General features: G+C 43.6%; 1 protein-coding gene across 1 annotated transcript in view; it reads right to left on the reverse strand.

Annotated features, from left to right (window-relative positions):
* gli3 (GLI family zinc finger 3) overlaps nucleotides 1–18,475 on the reverse strand; it is a 99,058-nt gene extending 80,583 nt beyond the window's left edge. The window contains exon 1 of the mRNA XM_085362108.1: nucleotides 18,426–18,475. The gene's annotated coding sequence lies outside the window, so the exon portion shown is untranslated. The remainder of the gene's footprint in view (nucleotides 1–18,425) is intronic.
* Nucleotides 18,476–23,715: the final 5,240 nt, after the last annotated feature.

Genomic DNA, 23,715 nt, shown 5'->3' on the forward strand with positions numbered 1-23,715 from the left:
TCAGAAATAGACTGTGAACCCTGTGAGGAAAACTTCAGATCCAGTCCTCCCTTTTCATGGTGCCCAGAGCACACTGAGGGTCAATCCAGGAGCTCACACTGATTTATTTTAACTCAAACCTGCTGGGCTCTGATCTGCTTGTCAGGGGCCTGATTTCCTTCCTCGCTAACTGCGGTTAAATATCCAAAACCAAAATTTAGTGCGACTGTTTTCAGCTGTCACGCTAAACTTCTGACATCTTGTCAAAAACACAACAACTCTATAAACAGAGTGCGGCAGGACATCCCGACTAGGTTTTATATCTCAGAATAGAAGTAAAGGCAGCTTGTGGATATACTGATAATCCCACTCTAGCAGTCTTTCCAAAGAGAAAGGAGAAACCTTAAGGGGATACCACAGAGAGAGAAACATTCACAGTCCTGAAAAAACAAGGGTTGTTTGAAGGCCCTTTTGGGAATATCATGGTGCCGGGCAATTTTTCTTTCAAAGAATAAAGGTGGTTCAAGTTAATACTGTCTGTGGGTTTAGAAGGGGTTCAGCCAACAGTCTAGCAGACATGCTGCTCAGTTCAGCACCTCAGAGGCTGTCTACAAGCTCAACTGTATCTAGGTCATGGAGGTCTCTGATTATGGAGACAACATGGTGATACACCACAACCACTCATTTACACAAAGTATAGGACAGTTTCATTTGGTCCGTTACAAAGCCTTTACTTAGACCCCGTAATTCTTGGATAATTACTGGAAATATTTAGTCTGACTGATTTTCTTTACAATAAAGAGCAGCTAATTACCCAACTGTACTATTTAATTGTCCTCCTCTCTGTAAACACGCATGGATACAAAGGCAGTAAAGTCAGCTGTGATGCAAAGAGAGTAGTGCTGCTCAAAGAAAGAGGGGGGCGAGCTGATTTTTACCAACTCCCCAAGGAAGGAAGGCAAGGGGGAAGTGGTGAGGGGTAAACTTCAGACAAACACTGTGCGCTTTGTTTGTTTTTTTCCCCACCCCCTGAAAAACCAGAGTCTGTCATCCATTCTGACCCGACAACAACATCTGTAAGCAATTGCTGCCTTACAAAAAAAAAGGAGAGGAAAAAAAACACAATGCAATTACACCACTACCAATCAAAACAGAATTAAACAAGAGCTTGTCCTCTAATCACTCCCACATGAATACATGCGTAGCCGTCATCTCCAACCAAAGACATTTTTGTCCTACTTGAACTGATATCATCTCAAATCACTGCTGCATGTGTTTGATAGAGTGAATGCTTTCATTTCTGGGGTGGGGGTTAAGCAGCCTGAGCGAGTTATAATCATTAGAGCGTGTGCAATACATGTACAGTGCTATGACAAGGTATGTTCCTCTTTCCTGATTTCTTAGTTCTTTGCATATTCGTCACACTTATGTGTTTCAGATCGTCAAGCAACGTTTTATATTAAGTAACTTAAGTAAAAATTCAGGTTTTAGATGATGATGATTTTATCCAAACCAAACTGGCTCTGTGTGAAAAAGTAATTGCCCCCTAAACCTAATAACTGGTTGTGCCACCCTTGGCAGCAAGAACTGCAATCAAGAATTACGTTAACTGGCAATGAGTCTTTCACATTACCGTGGAGTAATTTTGGTCCGCTGTTCTTTGTAGAATTGTTTTAATCAGCCACATTAGAGGGTTTTGAGCATGAACAGCTCGTTTTGAGGTTGTGCCAAAGGATCTCAATCTGATTTAACTCAAACTCTCCTGAGGTCACTCCAAAAACTTCACTTTGTTCTGTTTTTTTTGTTTGTTTTTTGTGATATTCAGAGGTGGACTAATCTAAATGCTCTTGAGCTTTCGAGACACAAACTGCTGGCCGGATATTCTCCGGGAGCAGAATCCATGTTTCCATCAATTACAGGAAGTCCTGAAGCAGCAAAGCAGCACCAGGCCATCACACTACCACCACCATGTTTGATTGTTGGTGTGATAATATTTTTTATTAAATGCTGTGTTAGTTTGATCCCAAATGGAGTGGAATCAAAACCTTCCAACGAGTTCAGCGTTCGTCTTGTCATTCCACAGAACATTTTCCCACATTTTTCTTGGAAATCATCAAGATGTTTTTGACAGACTTCGTGTTTGTTTTTGTCAGCAGTGGTTGTTTCTCTGGAATCTCCCATGGATGCCATTTTTTCCCCAGTTTCTTTCTTATTGAATCATGAACTTTGACCTTAACTGAGAGACGTGAGGCCTGCAGTTTGTTAGATGTTGTTCTTGGTTCTTTTGTGACCTCCTGGTTGAGTCATCGATATTAAATTTTGGTAGGTTTCACCATTGTTTCAAGTTTTCTTCATTTGTGAAGTATACTTGAGAGCCATGATGTTATGATTTTTGAGATCTTTTAAACAACTTTACTTTCTCACACAGGTTCTGTTTAAATGAGTTCTTGATCAACAGGTGTGGGGTTAATCAGGTCTGAGACTGGCTAGTGAATTTGAAGTCTTTCTTTCTAAAAAATGTGGTTAATCTCACTTAATTCATGATTTAACAAAGTGAGATAATTACTTTTTCACATAAGCTCAGGTAGGTTTGGACAGAAAAAACAGTATTTTGTATTTACTCAGGTTAGCTTCGTCGAATATAAAATTTGTTTGTTGATCTGAAACATTTAAGTGTGAGAACTGTGCAAAAGACATCAGGAAGGGGCAAGTACTTTTTCGTGGCACTGTGCATTCATATTAAGTTCGTGGGTGCCACTCGTTCACTTCATCAGCATAAAGTCAAACAAGAGCACGGTGAGAGAAAACTTCACCATTGCCCCGGTGAAACTGTCATTACATCATCTGTACAGCTGAACTTGGGTAAAATCAGTGAAGGAGAAAAGAACAAGAGGAGTCCTGAGCTCCCGACATGCTCGTGTGCCTAGCTCACATAAACATGTGTGTATTCCTATCACACCCCAGGTGAGTCAGACCAAAGCAAATGAGCTGAAAGTGCAGTAAATATGAGGTTCTGGATTGGGGATCATACCAGAAGGGGGGTGGCTGAGGAGAAAGCGGGGCATTCCACTGGTCGGGCAAATATTCACAAGTCCAAGCCACTGAAGCGTGTCTGACGGGCCTTTTGTGCTCCACAAGGCAGGCCACAGTTCCAAAGCAGCAATTAAAAGCAGGACCTTTTCACCCATAATCCCTCTGACCTGGACGCCCACACCCAGTCGTGCAGATGTTGCTGTCTGTGCCCTCGTTTTTCGTGCTTGCTCATTTTTACCCCATCCACAAACACTCAAAATCATACCCTCACATAGACACATCAGTCTATGTTTAGAGAAAATTTACAGCTTTTTTTTCCCTTAACGTAAAATGTCAAAAGAAGTTTTAATTTGCCATTTGGCCCTTTGACCCCCTCGCAAGAAATCACGTTGCTACATTTACACTGTGCATCACAGAGATAATCACCTGTACGTGGACTTTCTTACAGCCCCACAGTTGTCTCCACAGATCCCTGGCACATACAGAATGACTCACAAGTAGGCGCTGGATGCCGTTGTTAGTCAGAATAAATCTTAATTTCACATTAATGTTTCTGCCATTGAAATGTCCTACACCCAATTAGAAAAACGAGGGTGTATCATTATTTGCGTTCAACTGTAATCCCTCCGCACAGAAAGGGAGGCGATTAAACAGGTTTAAAATGCCACAATTCAAAGTGTTCCCTCTGAAAAAAATGAAAAAAAAATCTTATTTTATAAGCACATTAAGCAAATCAATTTAACATAAATTATACGCTTCGGTGAAAAAGGCACTGAGTTGAAAGTCATCTGCAAATTGTACACATCAAAGTGAAACACTAAAATAAACTTTTGCCTTTGATAGAAAAAAAACTGTTTGCTTTCTTTCACGCAGGCTTAAACGAGCACTAATGCTATCAAAAAATCACCGCTGTTTGTTATTTAAAGCCTGCAACTTCACAAGTTTAATTTTATAAAGCTGCTTTAGGTGTACCTGCGTGCTCTCATCAGGAACACATTTGCAATTGCATGGCACACGCACTTACACATGCACGCACACAATCAAAAACTGGAGGACATTTATATATAAACTCTTGAAGTGTCTTCTTAGATTTGGCAACACCCCCCCCCCCCCCCCCCCCCCCCCCCTCACAGACAGGGTACTGTATTTGTGTTCATTTCATTAGGGCGACTGTTCAGTGTCGAGGGCCCCCCGAGGGGGAGACTGGCAGCACCGCAGCATTCATCATCATTACATCAGCGACCACCGAGATCTGCTATCTTAGGCTTATCAACACTGCACAAACGCACCGCGGCGCAGCGAGTTAGAGGGGAGAGATGGGAGATGGAGACGATTGAGGGAGATTGCGAGCAAAAGTGGGATAAGGGAGAAAATGAATGGAGAAAGGGAGGAGTGTGAGACTGAGACTATACGTGCACGTGTGTACGGGTGTTCACGTATGCACGCATGCGTCCGTGTGCACCTCACTGCGCCCCTGCGTGCCTGCACATGTTTTCCTGCATGCACAATGTGTGTTTTGCACGTCGCGCAGCTATGCCAACAATATTAAAAGCTCCTTCACAGCTGGAACAACTAAAACACTGAGGGGCGAAGAAGAAGAGGGAGGAGGAGGAGTGTGAGCCCTTCGGCGAGATTAGCTGAATCTAGCAATAAAACAAAGTGTGCTTCCTATGGACTGCATGTGTTTGCATTGGATCAGGTCAGTGTGAGGGGATGAGATGCCTTAAGGTAGAGCTGGGCGATAGAACGATAACGATATGTATCGCGATATAACTTTTACTCGATAGAGAAATTAAGCTATCGCGATAGACCTCGCCGCTCTTGTCCTCTTAAAAAAAAAAAAAAAAAAAAGTCAGCCAATCCAAATTAAGTAGCGCAGAGCCGAACCAATCACAGCCGCAGCGTCACGTCGCGTGACTTGTTACGTACAGCACAAGTGCCAAGCCGCACGTGTGTTTGTTTGGGAAGCAGCCAGCGGGTAATGGAGCCAGCGCCTAATGGAGGAAATGAGTGTGCCGACTAGAAAAATCAACCGAGCGTGACCGAAGAGAAAACAGATGATGGTTCCAACGCCGGAGAGATTGTCGAACGGAAGAGCCATAGAAGTTCCGTAGTGTGAAGGTATTTCGGCTATTTCAAGTCTGACAAAAAACAGAGTCTGGAAATACAATAAACTGGTGCATGCGTCACACTGTGCGCCACGTTATTGTTTCGGTGAAATTAACTTCTACAAGACTGTTACTGTTAATTCTACTCTCTGCAGTGTTTAAATGCTTACATATACACACAGTTACTGTCCGTCCACACACACGACTCGGTTCTGCTTCTATGCCCCAGCTTTGTTTACTTTTTCAGACCGAGGCTTCTAGACTTCTGATTGGCCAACATTTCTGCACGGTTAGGAATCTAGCGCCACCTGCTGCTTTGGCATGTTCATAGCAGCGTTTTCTTTCATTTCTCCCTTTATGTGTGGACGAGATTATTTTTTAAAACGAAAACGGAAAATCTCCGTTTTCAAAAATACCCGTGTACGTGTGGACGTAGCCTCAGTCTCTGACTGGAAGCGCTAATTCGTCATTCGGCTTTTGTCAGACTAAAGTAACTGTTAAAAGTGTTTGAAAAGCTAAGCTATACAACAAGGAGAGATTGAGAATTTCCTTTTAGTTCTCAGTTTATTTGATATTGACAAAGGTTAGTCAGTTTTGTCTGTTCTTCTGTAAAACAAACTAAGATTTATTTTTAGAATTAATATTTTGTTTCTAAGTGGAATTGACAATTTAGTAGTCAGTTTCGTTTGTTCTATTTTGAAACTTAGACGCTTTAGCGGCTGCCTTTTGTGTAGTTTGCAATATTTGCCTTTATCTATCTGAAAAAGTCTCATGTTCCTTAAGTACATCTACCCTGTTGAACTTATTATGGGAAATAAATATTTAAATAAAAACAAGCTGCTGATTATTTCACATTTTACTTGTGAGCAACGGCACATTTAAATCTTACAAATATAGTTATTTGGCTTATATCGTGATAGATATCGTTATCGACTGAAATGAAAAAAACATATCGTGATATGAAAAAATCTCATATCGCCCAGCTCTACCTTAAGGAGACTGTAGAGGTTCTCGGTGGTGGTTAGAGGACCTGTAATGGGTTCAAAACCCCTACTGAGGAGGCGCAATAGCTTCACATGCTTAGGCCTCGTGTTCAATACTGCACTTTTACAGCATGCCCTTGGCCCTGAAGGGCAAAGGGGAAGGGGCTGGGGGGGATTTGGGGGCTGTGGCTCTCATTCACCAGCAAAAACTTAACATTGTGCCCAGATGGCACTAAGTCTGGCCTACAGCTGATGGGGACCAGACTCTCAAGTAAGGGCCATTTAGCAAGAATTAGTCACACCCTGACACACACACACACACACACACACACACACACACACACACACACACACACACACACACATATCCAATCCCAGATACACACATGCAAACTGGTTTAGTGCTTGATCTTCTCACCCTTTTTGTGCAGTGTGGCATGTCTGAGTCATTAAGTTTGTTAGTCATTTACACGTTACTGTGTCACGTGTGAGTTCAGCTTTTTCTAGTTACACTGCAAAGCTTTATTGAGACTACTTATGAATGACAATTTGATGTTTTTGTACATTTTAAACATACTGATGTTCATGATTTATCTTTATATTAAAGATACGTGGTCTTAAAAGCATCCCATCAGCAAAAAAACAGCTTTCTACCACAAGTGTATTGCACAACAATTAGAAAATGGAAAGCCTGTTTCAAATGAAGACTGATTTTATTTGTATTTTATTTCCAAGGACAAACAGTGCAACAACACAGAGCATCAGTAGCTTTCACCACAGTTAATAAGATTATCCTCGCATGCGTCTTGGTCCCTCAGACCTCTCCATTTAAGATGCTTTGGAGGGCTGGTGAGGGACCTTGTGTGTTGCACAGCAGAATGAGCCGAGCGCATCTTACATTCCTGGGTAACAAACCCACACGATGTAATCACGACGCTTACACGACGCCTCTTTTGCGCTCGCTACCCAGTAGATAAGGGGCAAATAAAGCGAGCGCCACAATGGAAGCCTTGCTCCTTTTCCCCACAGCCCCATGCTTATTAGATTGTTTATTTATATATTTTTGACTTTGCATTTGTTCACGAACCACTTGTTTCAGGGCAAGTGGGGCTGTGACAACTGAGACAATGGATAATACGGGCAGCTTTGATGCTGCGGTGGCCCAGTTATGCAGTATCGGTTTCCCTTGTTCCTACTTTATCCATTTTCTTCCCATGCTAAAACACAGAGCCTTTGTTTGATCAGACACTTTTTCTGATTCTTAAGGAGAAGGAAAAGATGCTTGTTCAGCCGATTACTGAAGCCTTTCGCAGACAATGCAAACTAATACTTCAGCAAAATATCCCAAAGGTCCTTGAAAAGAAGAGAAAATGCTAGACTTGTTTTTTTTTTTACTGCACACCTTATTTTTTATCTAAAGTTTTCAAACTAATTGTTGCCAACTGCAGCAGCCCGCTACACTCTTAGCTAAGTTTTCCATTCAATTAGCCCGTGCACATGGCAGATATTTTAAAGCACAGGAGAACGGGCCTCCAAACTGCAGCGAGAACAGCTCTGTGTCTGTGGAGGCATTCTTCATACATGTCATTAAAAGGCACTCTACGCTATGCCACAACCAGAGACGCAAGAACAGCATCCTTCGCTGTGCTTTCACAGCAAAAAAAAAAAAAAGTAAATGTTAAACAGCGGCTGTATGTAACCCATGTGTATGTGAACACGGCACGGGAGGAAAAGAGGAAATGTTTCGAGTAGATTTGACAGTATGCGAGACCGGCTGTGTAACAGTATGTATGGACGTGGATGCATATGTTTCTCTACATCCCTTTCAATATGCAAGCGCAATCACTGTGTGTAGAACATGAGCAAGAGAGGGGGGGTGCCCAAGGGAGGGGATGAGTGGAGGAAGTGAAATTCCTCCTCACACACATCTTTCTCTCTGCCTCTGTGCTCAGAGGAGGATCAAGCAGATGGAGGGTCCTGTGTAAGTGGAGTGGCAGCACGTATGATTTTGACAGTAGATCTTCCACTTAGCCCAGGGGACTGTAGAATACACTCCTCTTATCCTCTGCACCCCAGACAGAAGTCAAACCAGCGCTGTTTGCAGCAGCTGAACTACCGAGTGCAATCCGATGGCTGTACAGCTACAGGTTAGAGTGTTATTGTGAAGCTGTCCTGCCCACTCGGACTTGAATTTCCTCCTCTTTTCAGTTCAGTTTTCCTCCTTTCTCATTTTGCTCGCACTCCCTTTCTTTCCCTCCCTCCTTGCTTTCCTTCATTCCACTGTGTCATTGGAATAAGTGTTGAAGTGGAATGAGTCAGTGCCGCAATGTGATTAATGATGTGCTCTGGCGTCTCCGGGGCCGAACGCTAAAAACAGCCAGGGGGCAGCGTGATAATGCACAATAATAAAGCCAGCAGACAATCAGCCAGGCAAAGCAAGGCCTATTAGCTAGCCCCATCAGGACGGCTAAGTGAGAAATTAGCCCTTCCCAAGCTTCGCCGCAATTCATCAATTGCCGCGCCTGAATCCCCCCTCAAGAAGTCATAATGTTTACTTAAAGACTGGCCTTGATGCCCCAGCGGCGAGCTTTATTGGCTCTTATTAATTCCCGCCCTGGCCCTCGCGGCCATGCCATTTAAACCGAATTAAAGGGGTGAAAATTGGATGAGATGAAGTTGTCTTGGTGTTGGGCTCTCGTATGATAAAGCCGGACGTTAACGGAGGAAGACTTGGAAAAAAAAAATAAGGAGGGAGGGAGAGAGGGAGGGCAAACAAATCGGCATGTAAAGGAATGCTGAATGAGGCTGTCCAGAAATGTGCCACAGTCAGTCAAAGGAATGCATGGAGAAAAGGAGGAGCACTGCTTTAATGCTAGACTTCCTGTGTAGATGGGAAGTGATCCAAAAGGGTAGCACTGAGTCACATATTCCACAGATGGAGAAAATTATTAGGATTTTTTTTGTTTGTTTGCTTGTTTGTGGCTTTGCATTTATCTTCCATCACAAGTCATTAAAAAATACCTTAAAATAGGGTCAGCACTTCAACCTTAATTCAACATGTCAGTAATAGACAGGAAAAAAGAGGCGAGGGAATGAACTCACATGTGCAGGCTTAAACTAGCAGGACTCTTAAGCACGCTACCTTTGTCATTACTGATTACACCATAGTTGAGAATATCTTATTTAAAAAAAACCATGCATGCTAAATCTGTGAGTCTAGATCCTTAAAAGTTTGCATTTCGGACTCCTTATCAGACAGGATGAGCAATATGAGGAGTCCTCCTGATTTTTAAAAACTTTCCCAAACTTTACACACTACCCGAGTAATTAATACATCCTAAAAAAAATTAATAAATAAATAACCAGTGTAGTCTCTATTGTCATATATTTCTCTGACAGTTGCTGCTTGCAAAGTTTCCACCTCAGTTTTTTAAGTGCAGTTGCACTGAGCCCTGCGTTGCCGTAAGTGCAAGTATACAAGTTAAGAGTCTCATCTATGCGAGCTGTGAGTCTGTGTTGCTGGATCGGCGGCAGGTGAGGGTGTTCTATAGAGCAGTGTGGAGTGTACCGCAGCGGAGGTGTGAGATCAAAGACAGCTGAAGCTCAGAGGGAGTCCCAAAGACTTCTAGCTCCCTGACGGCTCTCCCCACGGCAGCGTCGGGAGACAACTCTCTCCCTTCACTTTCATATCAGCCACAGATTCCCCACCACCACCACCACTACCTCTCCCTGCACGGGCTCATAGGCTCCACACATGCGCACACACACACACACACACACACACACACACACACACACACACACACACAGGCAGTCTCCGAGGATTTGCTAGTGCTGCCAAACCTGTATCCCACCACCTACAGCAACACTCCTACACACGGAAGCGCGCACGCACACTGCTGCGCGCCAGAAACCCGTGCATCAAAAACACACAGGATTTTGAAACACCGAGTTCGGAAGAAACTCTCAGCCCAGTGAGAAAGACTCACGCAACTCAAATACCAAGGCAATATCACACAGCACGACGCCGGGATGAGATGCCTTAACCTAACAGTACTGCCGAGTGTTCGTGGAAATAAAACTTCCCATAAACTCCAAAGAGAGCAGGCACAAAATGGCCCCCTGAAAATCCCCAGCATAGAAACCGAGGAACAAGACTTGTCGTTAGACAGACAGCCCGCCCCCCCCCCCGCCTGCCAACTTGATTGTGAAGAAGCCAAACATCTGGGTGTATTTACTTCATTCAGCTGTTAGCAACCCCACCTCAAATAAATCTGGGAGCTATAACGCCATTTCTCAGGACAGCTCCTAAACAAACACGCTCGGCTCGCTCACCGCCGCATGTTCGAGCGTCTCCAGCAGCCCGGCAAACGCAGGCAAATACATTTGCGAGGAGGAGGAGGAGGCCTTAATTGGAGCGTTTGACGGGCGCCTGGGGTTAATTGGGAAGCATGGAGAGCAGCTGGCTCCACCGTGGAAGTTGAGACAGGGATAATAAGTTCACCCTTTGCAGGAGAGACAGTTAGTGATGAATCAGATCAGAGGAACAGTGTACTGTAATCATCCTCACATCTCCCCTCCTCCACCTTGCACTCCTGACAAGCAGAGACAACCTGGCTCCCAGCTACGCAATCTGGCACCTATCACACAGGACTGGCAGTCGCAAGGAGATCACCCAGCAATGCTTCACACACACACACCCGCGTGCCCGCACACACACACCTACTCTAACCCGGGGTTCATTCAGCTAATCACTCACACACACAATAATTCTTACCTCTAGGACACGGAACCTAGTTTATCACTTCACCGGTCGATGTATGTAAATCTCTGCAACAATGTGTGTACTAATGGCTTATTACCCTGCGTTAGCTGGTTTGCATTGATCTCTATGCCAGAGGGAGATGGAGAAACTAGAGCAGTTCGCTGCTCATATGTACCAAGCAGGACTATAATCACATTCCAGCTTGTTTCAATAAAAGACAAACATTAACATAAAGCATCTCAAAAAACACGCTAAATAAAAAAAACCTTCACCCCATCAGTGTGTGCAAGAAAAAAGGGATGGGGAAAAAACTTTCCTGGATTACAGGGTAATCAGGGCCATATGGGATGGTTCTGGGTAACTTTGTGTATTGCTCTGAAGTGCACGACTTGTGTTTGTCTTTGCACATTATGACTTTCTGAATAAGAAAACTTTTTTGTTTTTTACAGAGGATGAAAATGCTCAGCGATTGCACATAAAGAAAAAGAAAGTAGCAGCAGCAGCAGATAAAGGGTTTAGCTTTAACACCAAACTCAGTTCCTTCGGCTGGGAGGGTGGCTGAGGGAGCATTTGGAGCTGAAGGAAGCCCAGGTAGAGTCATAGGCAGTAATGGGAGGAGACAGGGACTTAGGGCGCCACACAAAAGCCAGGCTTTATAAATAATTCCAAAAGCTAACAGGATCCCTTGTATGTGTGAATCTGTGAAATACATTCACACATGAATGCACACACACCCACAGACACACACACACACACAAACACTGCCACCAGGGGGAATAGGTTATTCACACCGCTCCACTGGGGCTGTTGAGCGTCTGACCTGTCTGGATTGGTAAATTTGACAAAATCTTTTTTGCATAGATGATGCAAAGAAGAAAATAAGTCAGGGAATAGAAAAACAGAAAGGCCCATTTTTCCAAGTCAAACACACACACACACACATTTACACACTCACACTCACTCATAATGCAGGGCAGCAAAGCACACCGGAGACCTGTCTTGTAAATCTCTTTGTGAAAGCAGCTTTGGGGGGTATACAGGGGCTTACATACTGAACCCTGAGGTAGAGCTACAGACTCCACTCCCTCTAACCCCCCCACGGTCTTTCTCCCTCTCCCACACACATACTCTGAGCTCCCATGTTCTCTTTTCCTCACTTTCCATCTACCCCACATTTCCTCCACTTTTCTTGCCCTTCTTTCACCTTTTTCACTTGTTCCCTCCCTCCTTCCCTCCCACCGTTCTTCCTTCTCCCCTCTCTCCTCCCCTCTGTCCGACTCGGGCTCCAGAGCGCTGGTCCTTAGCCCCCGCAGGCTCCCGTGGCGTTGCAGTGACTAATGTCCTGCCTTTGCTCAGACAATGAGTTTGAGACTGAGCCGGGAAAGTGTTGAGGAGGGGAAAAAGACTCTTGCACCTTTGACAAATGGAACCCTTCGCACTCCCATGCCCACTGAGGGAGCTTTTACAATGTTGCGCTCCACGCTCCACGTCCTCCAAGGGACGACTGCGACCCACAAAGCCGCATCTGGGGGAACATAATGAATTCTTTGGGAAGTCTAACCTGGCTTTCTTCATGAATAAGATATATTTCCAAAGCATGTCGACCCCTCTTAATAAAAACACCAGTCTGGCAGGAATAGCCAAAGCCGTTTTAGGGCCCCATGTACACGTTAATATTTCTGTTTCTCGATAAATTTTCTCAGGCCTGCTTCTTTCCAGGCCTGTCACTGCAAGGCCAGCCCAACAAATTCCCTGGAAAGTAGAGAGGCCACAGTGACAAACTGTCATTAAAAACGGCTCGAGTCCATCTCTTTCAAGGAACTCAAACTCTTGCTCGCTCCCTCCTTTTCTCCACGCACCCTACCCCCCATGCAAAACTGAAAGGAACCGGGCTTTGTCTGAGGAGCAAAGGAGAGAGGAATCCCCCCCCACCCCTCTTCTCTACAACCCTACCTCCCCTCCCAGAACCCTGTTCCTCACTCCCTGCGGAGTATTGTTAAAACACAGCCCCCTCTCTTTCCGTGGCCCGGGCTCTTAAAACAGCGTGCTTTGCATGAGAAAAAACGATTAGTCTTCAAATGCTGCGCTGTCAAAGGAGGGCTCTTTCAGGTTCGGGTAGAAATTTGCTCAGATAGTAGAGTTCCCCTTTTGTTTTTCCAAGATGAGGCATTATTAGAGCCAGAGTCTGTTAGCATTCATTACTGAAAAGAACACACTAAAGGGGTTTATTTGGGATACCCGCCCCACACGCCCCTCCTTTTCCAACTTGCCCCAAGTCCACGGCAGACGGAAACGAAGGCAGCAGAGCGGGTAAAGAGGTACTCATCTAAAACATGTTTGGAGAGCAAAGAGAATGTCTGGGCCTGCTCTTCTTTCAGGTATTAACCTTGGGATTTATATGTGACATCCAAACAACAGACACCCCCTTGACCTCCACTCGGGGACTCACCAAAGCTCGGCGATAACTCCCACTGAAAGACAACTACAAGCAGCACGGGGCTGCAAACACACAGCGCGAGCATCGTTGCATGACAACACATAACTTAATTACTGCTGTGAGTGCAGGTGTTTTGTGCAACAAAATGCACTACACAGGGCTCAGTTTAAACAGTTATGGCAGAGGGAAAAAAATTAGTGCCCAAACTGATGCCTCGGTGCAGCCTAGCCCCACACGTCAAGAAGCAGCGGTACGTGACGGATCATTGTTCACAGCAAGCGGCCAGTTCATCTGTCTCCCAATCGCCACCCTTGACAGGAAAGCACAGACCCCCTCACGGATGCCACAACCGGCTCCCATCAAAGCTGACACAATGCCACATCTGCACTAAGAAAGAGCCCCCACCAAACCCGCCACCGCCCCGGAGCCCCAGGAAACTGTCTCTTTAGGCGCACAAACTTTACACACAAACAAATGGGCCCCCGGACTAAAAGCACTTCAACTCTCGCTGCTACACTTCACACGGCGGACTTAAAGACATTTTTACAGCAGCTACAGCAAACAGAGGAGGAGATGAGCGGCAGTCACACGCAGGCGTGACCTGTCCGCTTCTCTTCCAAAGTGTGCGAGAAAAGAAAACACCAGTCACGAGCTGGCACACCACTGGATCCTCGCACACAAGCCCGCGTTTCTGCCGCAATAAAATTTACCGTCTCCTACAGCAGGCTTTATGTCGAGCTGTCAAACACAGCTTCATCTACCGTAAATCCGAACCACTTGATTCAAATTTATGTGAATGTTTCCCCACCCCCACCATTTTTTTTTATTGCCGTTTTCTTCACCTCACTCTGGGAGGCAAATTGTCAGGTGCAAATGGACTTTCCAAAGGACGAAAGCTATAGCAAAAAAAAACTTTTCCAACTTTTTTTTCCTTTTTATTTTTCATGCAGTTAAAAGACAAAAAAAAGACAGTAAGAAAGAGAACAGCACACACACAAAAACAAAAAACTGTATGAATGAGAGAACAAGAAAGAGAAATAAGAGTGTGAATGAGCAGGAGAATGCATGTGCACTCAGAGTACGACTGTTTTTGCTGGCTAGCAAACACCCAAGTGAATTACAATCCCTGAATGCGAGTCATATACATATGTGAAATTACATTTTTCCCTTCTCGAGTCTCATATCGCCTTCATCGCTATTTTCCCTCCCCGCCATACGCCTTATCCAAAGACATCACCCCTTGGCTTGAAAGGTACCTTTAGCAGGCTCCTTGAAACAGCGAGTGAGGGTCCCGCTCTGGGACAATGATGGTTGAGGTGGAGGGGAGCCGGGGGAGCAGGAACACATAGCATATTAAATCTGCTGGTGGAGCTGGGTCGTCCACGCACAGAGCCAGAGAGCCAGATCTGAGGCATGCCCTGAAGGGATGGCTGGGCCTGGGGATTAGGAGGCCAAGGAGAAGCCCTCGCACACCCGAAGACCCCTTCTTGTCTCTGCTCATACGCAAATGCATCCAGACATTTTGACGCTCCTCAGGTTTGCTGTCTCAGCCCAAGTTTTCAGAGCACTCCTCCGTGCCTCACAAACTGCACTTACACACACACACACACACACATTTCCACCCGCTCTCATGAACAGCCTTTTTTCCCCTCAATCACTACCTCTGTCTGACTTGTCCTCTTTCTTTCCCCACTGTGTCTGTTTCATTTGATGTCAACATATCAAAGTACCAAATCATCAAAGTAAGAGAGTAAGAGATTTCTTTTGGGGGCCATCTATTCAACTACGCCAGCCGTATGCAAGGAAAGCAACAGCTAATCATAATGTGAGCTGATTTTTATTATTACATAAAATGAAACTGTCAGTTTTATCCTCTCAGGAAGTTTTAGGAAAAGTACAAAAAAGCGAGGGAAAAAAAATCAACGAACCAACAGCAACCTGCAGGAAAACCCACAAAGTGAGCACGATTACACAAAACCCTCACATCTGTGCTCATTATCTAAAGGATAATCAACTTCCCTCACATTACCCTCGTTTTAACAAAACATTTGCCACCTCTTTGAGTGCTTCAGGTCGTGGCATTAGCACAACAAAACAGCTCATTAGGGCTTCTTGCATACAAACCTGATAACAGGTATACTTCCAACAGGGCAAAAAAGGCCTGAGGACACAAACTGCCTGTAACTGTGAATGTAAGGCCCTTACAAAGAGGAGCAGGCCATACCTCAAAAGCTAATAGCACATCATCTCCCTGCATTAACATGACATCCCCTATTCTGCCAGGTCACCAGGTCACAGGTGTCCTCGGCCAACGTCCCCATGCATAAAAGAGAAATTTTTAAAGTTGAGATAAAGCAGCACGCTGCTGCCGCCGCCGCTGATATCTGACGGACCGATTCCTGCAGAGGGAAACGTTATCCGCCTTTTCCTTGCGCGTGGAGTTATGAAGCACAGAGCGGCAACGATACATCTTTCCTGGCTACAGTAAGCGAATGGCTCTAAGTTGTGCATCTCATTCCAGAAGATTAGCATCTTAAACAGTGCTGCATTCATCCTTGCTGCTGCATTGTAATGAGACAAAGTCCTTTATTTGGAAAAGGTGCACCACTTTCAGATAGTATCGTGCGAAAGCAGCAGCAGCAAAATTAGATATACACACAGACAGTGTGCAGATTTATCTTTTACAATTTTTCACAAGGTGGACTTCCTTTCTTATGATTTATTATTTATTAGATATTTGGAAAATATATATTACATACATTAGATTATTGTGTAACTATAGAAATTGAAGCCATTATTTTTTAATTGATTTAACCATTTAAAAATGTTACATATTTTGATCTATCAGCACTGAATTGTTGATTAATCGTCAAATTTAAATGTGATGTCTTATACTGAAAATAAAATGACAAGGGCCTCCTATGATGATATACAGGGAACAATATTTATCGGTGTAATTTTTTTAATTACCAGTATCATCTCAAAATGCTTAATTAAGAAGTCACACGCCATAAAAATGCACAAATACATGCAAACAAAATTTAATTACAAATTGTCCTCAAGTTGTCATTTTAAAAATAAAGCTTAGGCCTAAAATTTTCAGATTTTTAAGGCCTGACTTGTCTGCTTTTATTTTTTTAACTGAGTGCAGTGGTAAATTTTCCAGCTTCAGCCCTGCGAATGTTATTTTGTTATTATTAATAAAATAGAATGGGGGAAATATTAAATGACAGTTTATGTGACAGTGCCTATTTTATTTTATTGGACAAATGTTCCCAAGACCTGCAAAAGCCCCGCTCAAAGCCAAATGCTCAGACAAGATGAACGATGAGAGCAACCTTATAAAAAAACACCCAAAAGGAGATTTTTTTTTTTTTATCTGTGTGTCCTGTTAAACATCTTATTTCGCATGCGTTCGCTCGCTGCTCCGTCTCAAGGCAGCCAAACCTCCGTTAATAATTTGCCATGTGCCAAAAAAAAGAAAAAAGAAAACCCACACACACATACACAACACTCACAAAAAAAGGGAGGATTTGAGCTGCACCGCATGGCTGAGCACCTCGGACCCTCGTCGTCTGTATGAAACCCGAGAGCAGAGGAGCAGATAAAATGTGGAACAGCTGGCGAGGAACAGGAGGGAAAGTTTCAAACAAATATCTGCACATGTGGAGGCTCGAGGGTGGGGGGGGGCTCCCAAACGTTTTCATGTCCTGGACCCCCAAAATGAACACACCAGACTTCTGTTCCCCTGTTCCCACATTTTTTTTAAATCTGCACAAGCCCATGTGAGAGCTTTCTATTCTTCTTCTTCTTCTTCCTATAATTATTATTATTGATGTAACTTTTTAAATGACACCTTGCATGTGAAGTATATCCATCACTTTTTAAATACTAACAAACTCTAATCAACTAAAATACAGAGGATTTATGCTTTATTTAATTTTGCTTGGATCCCCCATAAAACCTCCCCCATGGACCCCTGCAGGGCCACAGACCTCAGTGTAATGGGCTTAAATTTCTCTGAGCACATGCGCATGCCTTCAAACACACTGTGATGTACGCTTAAATATGTTCTTTCTTAAGGGGAAGAACATCATTTTAAAAATTTTCCAATGCAAATCAAATTGACAGAAGCTCTGGAGAGTCTCTTTAACTACGTCAGGTTAGCGGATGCTGACAGGGAAAACAAAGATTTATATGAAATCATCCAAATACTTTAATTTTCTCCGTTTTTATAACTAAAAATAATTTCATGAGGAAATTTAATGTTATAATTTATTGTCAATTTTTTTTTTGAGTTTTTCCAATTTTAAGTCTCGGCTAATTAAATATTACAAAACTATAAATGACTAGGTGCTCGATAGTGAAGCAAGGGGAGGTCAAAGGTCAAGGGGAGGGTCAGCCACAGGTTTTGGGTGGATTGAAATAAAAAGTTGAACATGTATGCCGTCACTAAGTGTTTCCCCGAGTCTCTCGCTTGTTAAAGCAAATCAATAACAGATCCTGAAATATGATCACAAATGCACATAAATATGACCCCCCCCCCCCCCGTCTCATCCCACGCCACTATACACCACACCCCCGCGCGCGCTTATTTGAGGTCCAATAAAGTTTCACTTCCAAACTCTAAGAGTGTTTTTTCCCCTCTCTCTGTCTTATTAAACTTTACAAAAACACGTTTTTCATTAATGTGAAAGTTTATGCAACTGGTTTGAAAATGCACATCTGTCTGCGGTGGATACTTGTTAAGTCTGCCATCCGGGGGTTTCTAACAACCGACGCTTCTTTCACAGATTAAATCACAGCCGGGCCGAGCGTAAAACAGACAGTGGTGCATTTACGCTGTTTCTTTTTTCTTTCTTCTTTTTTTGGAGGGGGGAGTCCCTGATCGAGGCTTTCTTCGCTAGTTTCATAAACTGTTCTCGCAGTTGGTGCACTTCACCTCTACATCTGAACTTGTATGAAATTCCATCGTTTTGAAATATGAAACCTCCGCTGCTTCACAAACTCTGAGTGGCTTTCTCAACTTTAAAAGCAGACAAACGAGCGCAACAATGTTCAGAAAGAAAAAGAAAGTGTATTTGTGTGCGGTGTGTGCGAGCTTTCAGCAGATTACTTACTTCTCTCTGGGTGAATTCCCCTCTAATTCTCGACTTTAAAAAAAATCTTCTCAGGCGAAAAAAGAAAAAAATATATAGATGTGTCTTCTTTCCTCTTCTCCTCCTCTTCCTAACTTGCAGATGTGCCTCTAGAGTTGCCTGGGAGTTTTTTTTTTCTTTTTTCTTTTTTTACGCTGCAACTCCAACTCCAAAACGGCGCTGCCAGACTTTTTCCTCTTGTCTGTCTTTCTCCTCCTCCTCACAGTTTGCTGTGTTCAACCACCGCCGGACTAACACCATCAGCCTGCCGATAATATCTGCCGATAGCAGACCGCAGATGTGCGTAAAAACAACATAAGCGTCAGAGAAGCGCATGGAGAGTTGTTATTACATTTAGAGCGGTTTTTTTTTTTCGGGAAGAGGGAGAGAGAGAGAGAGAGAGAGAGAGAGAGTGAGGGCGAAGTGTGGGACTCCAGCTGCTCCTTCCCTCGCTTGACTCCTCCCTTCGGATTGCTCCCTCCTTTACTCACTGCCTACTCCTTTTTTATTTTGTGCAGGCTACCCCTTTCTTTCTCTTTCTTAGTAAGCATTTTAAAGACTTGTTCCTCAGTAGTACTATTTCTGTAGTAGAAATAAACCTAGAGGGGAGAAAGAACAAAATAAAACTGAAGTTTCAGTCCTTACACCACAAAGAAGAGGAAAACAGGTCCAGGTTAAGCATGAATGACTGCATTTTAGGGACCAAGAGTTAATTGGATCCAAGCTTTAACTAAAATAGCTGAAATAATCTCATAGATCTCAGTTGAAAACACCCACTTTTTAATGTAGAAACTCATACATACATTTAACTGCAGATTTATGAGAGCCTCCTGGGCTCAGCCTTCAGAGTCATACCTACTAATGCTTCAGCAGAGGGAAGCCCTCCTGTAGGGTTAGGTGTAATCAATATACATAATCAATATACAGGGAAATTATGTGGTAAGAGAGGTCTTTAGGGTGCAGTTTCAATCAATGAAGAGGTGGGAGTTTGGGAAGGAAAATCAACCGTTTAACCAGCATTTGAATGTGTGTGTGTGGCCGAGAGGTCAGGTCCGTCAAGTCTATTTGTTCCTCATTGTAACACACATCCAATCGGCTGCTGTGACAAATGACTAAACCGTTTGATGTAAAGACAAATATCCGTCTTTTAAGGCTGCCTTATAATCACTTTCCTGACACTTATTATGCTGATAAAGTCAGCAATGACTAATTACCGCCCAATCAATCAGAGCTCAGGATCTTCTGTCACAACTGTCAACGTCTTTGTCATCGTTATAAGTGTCGGGATTTTGACTTTGTCGCAATGTGAAGATGGATTTCGGATGTCAGTTAGAAGCAAGGTGACAAAACTGTAAACTGTGATGAGTGTGTGAACGACTATATTGGTTTTCATGGGTGTGAAGTTTCTTTGGCATCCATAAATTTTTTTTAAAGATATTTATGTTTAGTTATTATTTTAAGGGGAAACAGACAAAATAAACAAGGTTAAGAGGTCATAAAACTAAATATAGAAGTGTTCCACGTGCACAAGAATGGAGTATGAGAATATGAATAGAAAACGCTTACGTCTGTAGCTACAGGAAGTCGGGCCGAGAGAGGAGACAGTCAAAGGTGCTCTGTAAGACAGCCGCTAATTCTCCTGTCAGTTTGTCAGGCGGTGCTCATCTGGCCCGGACTACACAGAGATAAAGTCCTTGTTATGAATCTCTCAAAGAGAATCCAAGGAACGTGGTAGTAGAGGTGGGAGGCTGGGGGAGGTGAAGGGTGGAAAGAGGATCGGGGCGAGGTAGGGGAGAACAAGAGGGTAAAGGAGGAGGGAGGAGGTGCACATGGGCATCAGTGGGGTTAGCGGCTCCCGAAAGTATTTCATCAAAGAGGGCCAGGATCCTGGGGATTGAGATTCTGCCTGGAGGCAAGTAACCAACGGTCTCCCAAGAACATATTCCAAAGTAGGACTCACAGAGCCAAAGCACACATCAAAAGCGCCTCTGTAGCCAAAGCGATTCTGGAGGAGAAAGAAAGGGGTTCAGGTCCCTTCTTGGCCCTCTTTAAGCCCCAGATCTCACCCCAATTAAGAAGGAACTACTGTTTGTTCCAGACCCTGAGATCTACAGACAGGGAGGTGCGCTCACTAAGGTGGACGCTCGGGCGTGCTCACAAACAGGCACACAAACACACACCGACACACACGCGGGATGCAGACATCTTATCCCTGCGCACCCAGTCTTACTTTTCACCAGCTCACAATCGAGAAGGAGCGCCGTGCGTTTAAGATCAGCATCTGGGCTCATTTCTCAAATAATCACCAACCCCGCAGAGCGTGTTCCCAGTTTCAGATGATCTCACTGAAATAAAATGTAGCGCTCGGTTTGTCCGCGTACTGTATGTTACACATGTAACAGTAAATCAATACTTGGCAGAGTGTTGCGTAGGCATTTGGATTTTTTTTTTTTTTTTTGCCTTTAATTCTTCTCTGGTGGACAGATGTCACAGTGAAATGGATACAGCAGAATAAGCATATTATATCCACACAGATGTGACCGCTGGAAATGGAGCGGCTGCATGAAACAGAGGAATGACAGGGGCGACTGTACTGTTTGCTGCAAAATGGATAAGTTGTATTCAGATTACAGAGTTTTTGAAGTGTTTTCGGCTGTAGACAAACACAGGCCGAAAGTAGTGAGGAGCTGAATGTGAGTCAAGTTGTCAGTAAGTTTTTACTAAGCAACCAAGTCTCAGCTGATCTCTGCCTTTACATGACACAAATTGCAGGTTATTAAATCTGTTTATGCTCACAAAGTAGTATTTTAATCTTCTCGATTGGAAATAAGAGCTAGCAATTTTAAAACTAAACTCCAAGACTTAGGCATTTGGTGGCTGCTTGGTTACAAAACTTACAGTTCTGACTCCATGCCCAGGCTTTCCCAGGGGTTTATGTCTAAAAAAATGTTGTACATAATATAAGAAAATAATCACAAAAAGAGTGAAATTTTAAAATATACATCTTATAAAACATGTTGATATTAACCAGTCACCATCATTTTTTGTCAATTTTATCATTATAAGAAGAGAACACTGCACTTTCTGGAAAAATATTTAATTGCAGATATTAAAGGGAAAGCAATAAGCCATTAGCAGTGTAGTTTAAGACAAACATCATTCACAGTATATAGTGCCAGCTCGATATATTGGGTACCCTATATGTCCTTCAAAGTATTGAGGAGCCATATATATCTCAAAAATATAAGCGTATAAAAGCGAAATGTGTGTGTGTGGACACGTACCTTAACATACAAATGAGCAAAAACACAGATTTCCTTTGCTTTGAGGGGCCTGACCTTTTAACCTGTGACTCCAGAAGCTTAGGATAGTTTGATAAAATCCTGCAAAAATGTTCAAAACTTCTAAAAACTCCCAGCAGAGAAAATCGACCTTGCTTCAGCGTTGCTTTGACAACTCGTTTGACTTTGCACAAGATTTTCTTTGTAACAAGAAACAGAAAAAGAAGACTTTTCAATCCGTAAACATGAACACCTTATCCCTCGTGACTTAATAATTACATATATTTCATTAGTTAAAGGTTAAATTAAAGGTTTGTTTGCCCATATATTTCCTGCCTCGTGTTTCTTCCCTGTGTAGTGTCTGTCTAATACAGGCCCTAATGGATTTAGTCAAAGTGTTCGCTTTCCTCAAGACCACAAATCTGCCGAACCACAAACGACGGGAGCAATCTGACATCTGCTCTGTTTGCCAGGGAAGATCTGGGGGCCGCAAAGGAGAGCGCCAGCAGCCCCTAATCTACCGTCAGGAGCATGTTACTTTGTTCAGAAGTCTCCGCTTTCAATCGCTCTTTGTGTTGTTGTTTTTCCTGCTTTCAGTTTCCTCACATGTCCTGTGCCTGTGCACACTTGTACACTTAGGACACACTCAAACGCAGCACTCCCAAACCCCCCCGCCCTCACACCCGTCTTCTCCTCTCAGCATCCCTCTTTTTTCCCCCCTGCCGGAAGGTATCGGGTGGCTTGAGTGGGCCATTAGTGTGAATGACTGATAAGACTCTTAGCCCCCAATAATCAGGGGGAAAAAAATGATATTTGCAGTTATTTTGAATCCGTCAGAAATAATAAACCCAAAACTATATCCACTTGGGCTACTTAAGCAATTTCCCTGTGATAACATCCCGTGGGGATTTCATGTGGATTCCAAATGACGACATAATAAAACCACGACGCCTGCACCCCCTTATCAGGCTGGATTAAAAGGGAATAATGAAACAGAGAGAGGTTTTTGAGCCTTGTGTGGTATGAATATGATTATCTAATGGACTCCAATGGAAAGGCATGTTAATGCTACTTTAACGCGAGACCTTTCCCAGACTATCTCCTGCCCCTGGCTCCTCCAAAGACCCTGTCTTTCCTCCCCCCCACTCGACCCGTTTCTCTGCCTCTTTCTCCTCTTCCTTTAAGTTTAAATAATCGTTCTGCTATTTCCACAGAAGTCATTATGCTCTGCCGTCTATCTGTGCATGGACGTAGGCATGGGAGTGATAAATCCTCGTTTTTCACACACTTTTCCAGGCTGATTGGGCTTCGTTGGCCTCTTAACTTTCAAACAAAAGCACTCTAGGCAATTTATCAACATTCAAATTTTTTCCTTTTTTCCCGACGTTGTTGCTTTAAGAATATGGGTCACTTTCATACGAGCTTATAGCAAACTTTCCGAGCATCCAGTCGGATATTACACGATGCTTGCTTTGAATAAGTATTTGAATGCTCGGCCAAAACAGCCTCAGTGTGAATAATCCCCGGCTATTTAAAAACAGTTTTCCAACACCGTTATTCATTTTTAATTGTGCGCTCACTGCATGCACATCTGAAGCTGTTGCACCTTTGTTTCAAGGGCAAACAATTACCCGTCCATCACCAAATGAAGATTTACGTTGTGCAGGTTTGCTGTCAAGCTTCTGTTTAGATGTCAGACACATATCAGCGGTGTATGTATTTTGCAATGGGTGCCGACTGATTAAATGCACCTGTTCTTTTGATCAGTAGAAGAAGCCCCTGACCAATTCAGGCCCAGAGTGGGGGGTCATCATCGGGCCCATTAGGGCCGATAACACTCCTTGAGCTCCACGGTCAAGTCTGTTCTCATACAGCCGAGCACGCAGCAGTATTGTGGATCAGCGCACACATCCTAAGAGCAGACTGAGCTCCCACAGGACACAGTTAAAAAAAAAGCATCAATATTTCATCAAACTACTCTCTCTTTCTGG

Source organism: Diplotaxodon limnothrissa, linkage group LG9, assembly GCF_057381915.1.
Source record: "Diplotaxodon limnothrissa isolate DT_005_m linkage group LG9, D_limnothrissa_male_GT1.1, whole genome shotgun sequence".
Taxonomy (NCBI): domain Eukaryota; kingdom Metazoa; phylum Chordata; class Actinopteri; order Cichliformes; family Cichlidae; genus Diplotaxodon; species Diplotaxodon limnothrissa.